Source organism: Aquarana catesbeiana, linkage group LG01 (genome assembly GCF_042186555.1).
Source record: "Aquarana catesbeiana isolate 2022-GZ linkage group LG01, ASM4218655v1, whole genome shotgun sequence".
NCBI classification, from domain to species: Eukaryota; Metazoa; Chordata; class Amphibia; order Anura; family Ranidae; genus Aquarana; species Aquarana catesbeiana.
This window is the reverse complement of record NC_133324.1, coordinates 276,175,169-276,180,168: the sequence shown is the minus strand read 5'-3', so window position 1 is coordinate 276,180,168 and position 5,000 is coordinate 276,175,169. Positions and strand designations below refer to the sequence as shown.

The following is a 5,000-nucleotide window of genomic DNA, read 5'->3' as shown; positions in this document are numbered from 1 at the left end:
GCCGCCGAGACCTAGTTTAGGATGTTTGCCTGTTATGCTCTGGTTTCTCTTCAGATCGAATAAATCTTTCGCCTTTTACTAAAGATTTCCGTGGAGGGGAACAACTATGAGTTTCAGAGAATTTTTTGATGCCTAGCTAAAGCTGGGCTTGCTAATCTGGTGAAAAATAGCTTGAGTTCTTTTGATTTGGAAAGATGCTGAGACAGCGTTAATGTTGTTGGTGGTGGTGGTGGTCAACGTGGCATCGAAAACCATTTGGTGGTCTTGGTCTACCTACAAGTTATCGGAGCATTTTTGGGTGTCTTTTTTTGTTGGCTTTGTGCGGTTGGCCTCAAATGAAAGTTGACGGTGTAGCCAACCAAAGCGGCTCCTGCTTGAATTCTTGCGGACTCGCTCCTGTTAGCAAAACGTTGAAAAAACTTCCCGCGTGCTCCATTCTCGGTAAGTCGGCCCCTGTGCGGTCCTATTCGACTCTTTTTAAGGGATCCTTTAAAAAGCACAGGGCAACGCGCTATATTCCCCAATTCCATTGCCGCGCGCCTTTTATGCGGTTCTGATGAAGCGAATTGCTACAAGCGCCTGCTGATTCCCGCTATGCAGCTGTAAAGACATGCAAATTAGGCTGTCCTGCTCTATAGCGGCCTTCTCTCATTATCCCCGGCAGTGGGCCGTCCTTTCACTTTTCCTTATTTGCATAACCCTAATGTATCTCAGGTGATATATTTTGACATTTTTAGCTTGACAAACTCTTTCTAGTGGTGTTTTTCTTTGACTTGTCATTTCTTTTAATCAGTTCTGCACCTTATTTGGCTATGTTTTTGCTGAGAAATGATAGCGTCTACGGAGTCGCCATGAGTAGAGCAGCATGTGTGCGCCGCCGAGACCTAGTTTAGGATGTTTGCCTGTTATACTCTGGTTTCTCTTCAGATCGGATAAATCTTTCGCCTTTTACTAAAGATTTCCGTGGAGGGGAACAACTATGAGTTTCAGAGAATTTTTTGATGCCTAGCTAAAGCTGGGCTTGCTAATCTGGTGAAAAATAGCTTGAGTTCTTTTGATTTGGAAAGATGCTGAGACAGCGTTAATGTTGTTGGTGGTGGTGGTGGTCAACGTGGCATCGAAAACCATTTGGTGGTCTTGGTCTACCTACAAGTTATCGGAGCATTTTTGGGTGTCTTTTTTTGTTGGCTTTGTGCGGTTGGCCTCAAATGAAAGTTGACGGTGTAGCCAACCAAAGCGGCTCCTGCTTGAATTCTTGCGGACTCGCTCCTGTTAGCAAAACGTTGAAAAAACTTCCCGCGTGCTCCATTCTCGGTAAGTCGGCCCCTGTGCGGTCCTATTCGACTCTTTTTAAGGGATCCTTTAAAAAGCACAGGGCAACGCGCTATATTCCCCAATTCCATTGCCGCGCGCCTTTTATGCGGTTCTGATGAAGCGAATTGCTACAAGCGCCTGCTGATTCCCGCTATGCAGCTGTAAAGACATGCAAATTAGGCTGTCCTGCTCTATAGCGGCCTTCTCTCATTATCCCCGGCAGTGGGCCGTCCTTTCACTTTTCCTTATTTGCATAACCCTAATGTATCTCAGGTGATATATTTTGACATTTTTAGCTTGACAAACTCTTTCTAGTGGTGTTTTTCTTTGACTTGTCATTTCTTTTAATCAGTTCTGCACCTTATTTGGCTATGTTTTTGCTGAGAAATGATAGCGTCTACGGAGTCGCCATGAGTAGAGCAGCATGTGTGCGCCGCCGAGACCTAGTTTAGGATGTTTGCCTGTTATACTCTGGTTTCTCTTCAGATCGGATAAATCTTTCGCCTTTTACTAAAGATTTCCGTGGAGGGGAACAACTATGAGTTTCAGAGAATTTTTTGATGCCTAGCTAAAGCTGGGCTTGCTAATCTGGTGAAAAATAGCTTGAGTTCTTTTGATTTGGAAAGATGCTGAGACAGCGTTAATGTTGTTGGTGGTGGTGGTGGTCAACGTGGCATCGAAAACCATTTGGTGGTCTTGGTCTACCTACAAGTTATCGGAGCATTTTTGGGTGTCTTTTTTTGTTGGCTTTGTGCGGTTGGCCTCAAATGAAAGTTGACGGTGTAGCCAACCAAAGCGGCTCCTGCTTGAATTCTTGCGGACTCGCTCCTGTTAGCAAAACGTTGAAAAAACTTCCCGCGTGCTCCATTCTCGGTAAGTCGGCCCCTGTGCGGTCCTATTCGACTCTTTTAAGGGATCCTTTAAAAAGCACAGGGCAACGCGCTATATTCCCCAATTCCATTACCGCGCGCCTTTTATGCGGTTCTGATGAAGCGAATTGCTACAAGCGCCTGCTGATTCCCGCTATGCAGCTGTAAAGACATGCAAATTAGGCTGTCCTGCTCTATAGCGGCCTTCTCTCATTATCCCCGGCAGTGGGCCGTCCTTTCACTTTTCCTTATTTGCATAACCCTAATGTATCTCAGGTGATATATTTTGACATTTTTAGCTTGACAAGCTCTTTCTAGTGGTGTTTTTCTTTGACTTGTCATTTCTTTTAATCAGTTCTGCACCTTATTTGGCTATGTTTTTGCTGAGAAATGATAGCGTCTACGGAGTCGCCATGAGTAGAGCAGCATGTGTGCGCCGCCGAGACCTAGTTTAGGATGCTTGCCTGTTATACTCTGGTTTCTCTTCAGATCGAATAAATCTTTCGCCTTTTACTAAAGCTTTCCGTGGAGGGGAACAACTATGAGTTTCAGAGAATTTTTTGATGCCTAGCTAAAGCTGGGCTTGCTAATCTGGTGAAAAATAGCTTGAGTTCTTTTGATTTGGAAAGATGCTGAGACAGCGTTAATGTTGTTGGTGGTGGTGGTGGTCAACGTGGCATCGAAAACCATTTGGTGGTCTTGGTCTACCTACAAGTTATCGGAGCATTTTTGGGTGTCTTTTGTTGTTGGCTTTGTGCGGTTGGCCTCAAATGAAAGTTGACGGTGTAGCCAACCAAAGCGGCTCCTGCTTGAATTCTTGCGGACTCGCTCCTGTTAGCAAAACGTTGAAAAAACTTCCCGCGTGCTCCATTCTCGGTAAGTCGGCCCCTGTGCGGTCCTATTCGACTCTTTTTAAGGGATCCTTTAAAAAGCACAGGGCAACGCGCTATATTCCCCAATTCCATTGCCGCGCGCCTTTTATGCGGTTCTGATGAAGCGAATTGCTACAAGCGCCTGCTGATTCCCGCTATGCAGCTGTAAAGACATGCAAATTAGGCTGTCCTGCTCTATAGCGGCCTTCTCTCATTATCCCCGGCAGTGGGCCGTCCTTTCACTTTTCCTTATTTGCATAACCCTAATGTATCTCAGGTGATATATTTTGACATTTTTAGCTTGACAAACTCTTTCTAGTGGTGTTTTTCTTTGACTTGTCATTTCTTTTAATCAGTTCTGCACCTTATTTGGCTATGTTTTTGCTGAGAAATGATAGCGTCTACGGAGTCGCCATGAGTAGAGCAGCATGTGTGCGCCGCCGAGACCTAGTTTAGGATGTTTGCCTGTTATACTCTGGTTTCTCTTCAGATCGAATAAATCTTTCGCCTTTTACTAAAGATTTCCGTGGAGGGGAACAACTATGAGTTTCAGAGAATTTTTTGATGCCTAGCTAAAGCTGGGCTTGCTAATCTGGTGAAAAATAGCTTGAGTTCTTTTGATTTGGAAAGATGCTGAGACAGCGTTAATGTTGTTGTTGGTGGTGGTGGTCAACGTGGCATCGAAAACCATTTGGTGGTCTTGGTCTACCTACAAGTTATCGGAGCATTTTTGGGTGTCTTTTGTTGTTGGCTTTGTGCGGTTGGCCTCAAATGAAAGTTGACGGTGTAGCCAACCAAAGCGGCTCCTGCTTGAATTCTTGCGGACTCGCTCCTGTTAGCAAAACGTTGAAAAAACTTCCCGCGTGCTCCATTCTCGGTAAGTCGGCCCCTGTGCGGTCCTATTCGACTCTTTTTAAGGGATCCTTTAAAAAGCACAGGGCAACGCGCTATATTCCCCAATTCCATTGCCGCGCGCCTTTTATGCGGTTCTGATGAAGCGAATTGCTACAAGCGCCTGCTGATTCCCGCTATGCAGCTGTAAAGACATGCAAATTAGGCTGTCCTGCTCTATAGCGGCCTTCTCTCATTATCCCCGGCAGTGGGCCGTCCTTTCACTTTTCCTTATTTGCATAACCCTAATGTATCTCAGGTGATATATTTTGACATTTTTAGCTTGACAAACTCTTTCTAGTGGTGTTTTTCTTTGACTTGTCATTTCTTTTAATCAGTTCTGCACCTTATTTGGCTATGTTTTTGCTGAGAAATGATAGCGTCTACGGAGTCGCCATGAGTAGAGCAGCATGTGTGCGCCGCCGAGACCTAGTTTAGGATGTTTGCCTGTTATACTCTGGTTTCTCTTCAGATCGAATAAATCTTTCGCCTTTTACTAAAGATTTCCGTGGAGGGGAACAACTATGAGTTTCAGAGAATTTTTTGATGCCTAGCTAAAGCTGGGCTTGCTAATCTGGTGAAAAATAGCTTGAGTTCTTTTGATTTGGAAAGATGCTGAGACAGCGTTAATGTTGTTGGTGGTGGTGGTGGTCAACGTGGCATCGAAAACCATTTGGTGGTCTTGGTCTACCTACAAGTTATCGGAGCATTTTTGGGTGTCTTTTTTTGTTGGCTTTGTGCGGTTGGCCTCAAATGAAAGTTGACGGTGTAGCCAACCAAAGCGGCTCCTGCTTGAATTCTTGCGGACTCGCTCCTGTTAGCAAAACGTTGAAAAAACTTCCCGCGTGCTCCATTCTCGGTAAGTCGGCCCCTGTGCGGTCCTATTCGACTCTTTTTAAGGGATCCTTTAAAAAGCACAGGGCAACGCGCTATATTCCCCAATTCCATTGCCGCGCGCCTTTTATGCGGTTCTGATGAAGCGAATTGCTACAAGCGCCTGCTGATTCCCGCTATGCAGCTGTAAAGACATGCAAATTAGGCTGTCCTGCTCTAT

The 5,000-nt window shown here is 45.2% G+C and overlaps 6 non-coding genes across 6 annotated transcripts; all 6 read left to right on the top strand.

Annotated features, from left to right (window-relative positions):
- The first annotated feature begins 34 nt into the window (after positions 1-34).
- Positions 35-149, top strand: LOC141124906 (U5 spliceosomal RNA). Its single transcript, XR_012241226.1, has one exon. It is a non-coding gene; the product is annotated as a U5 spliceosomal RNA (small nuclear RNA).
- A 758-nt stretch (positions 150-907) lies between these two features.
- On the top strand, positions 908-1,022 carry LOC141124930 (U5 spliceosomal RNA). The gene has a single exon (XR_012241248.1). It is a non-coding gene; the product is annotated as a U5 spliceosomal RNA (small nuclear RNA).
- Positions 1,023-1,780: 758 nt separating this feature from the next.
- LOC141124929 (U5 spliceosomal RNA) lies at positions 1,781-1,895 on the top strand. Its single transcript, XR_012241247.1, has one exon. It is a non-coding gene; the product is annotated as a U5 spliceosomal RNA (small nuclear RNA).
- Positions 1,896-2,652: 757 nt separating this feature from the next.
- Positions 2,653-2,767, top strand: LOC141124968 (U5 spliceosomal RNA). The gene has a single exon (XR_012241283.1). It is a non-coding gene; the product is annotated as a U5 spliceosomal RNA (small nuclear RNA).
- A 758-nt stretch (positions 2,768-3,525) lies between these two features.
- On the top strand, positions 3,526-3,640 carry LOC141124655 (U5 spliceosomal RNA). Its single transcript, XR_012241014.1, has one exon. It is a non-coding gene; the product is annotated as a U5 spliceosomal RNA (small nuclear RNA).
- A 758-nt stretch (positions 3,641-4,398) lies between these two features.
- LOC141124654 (U5 spliceosomal RNA) lies at positions 4,399-4,513 on the top strand. Its single transcript, XR_012241013.1, has one exon. It is a non-coding gene; the product is annotated as a U5 spliceosomal RNA (small nuclear RNA).
- Positions 4,514-5,000: the final 487 nt, after the last annotated feature.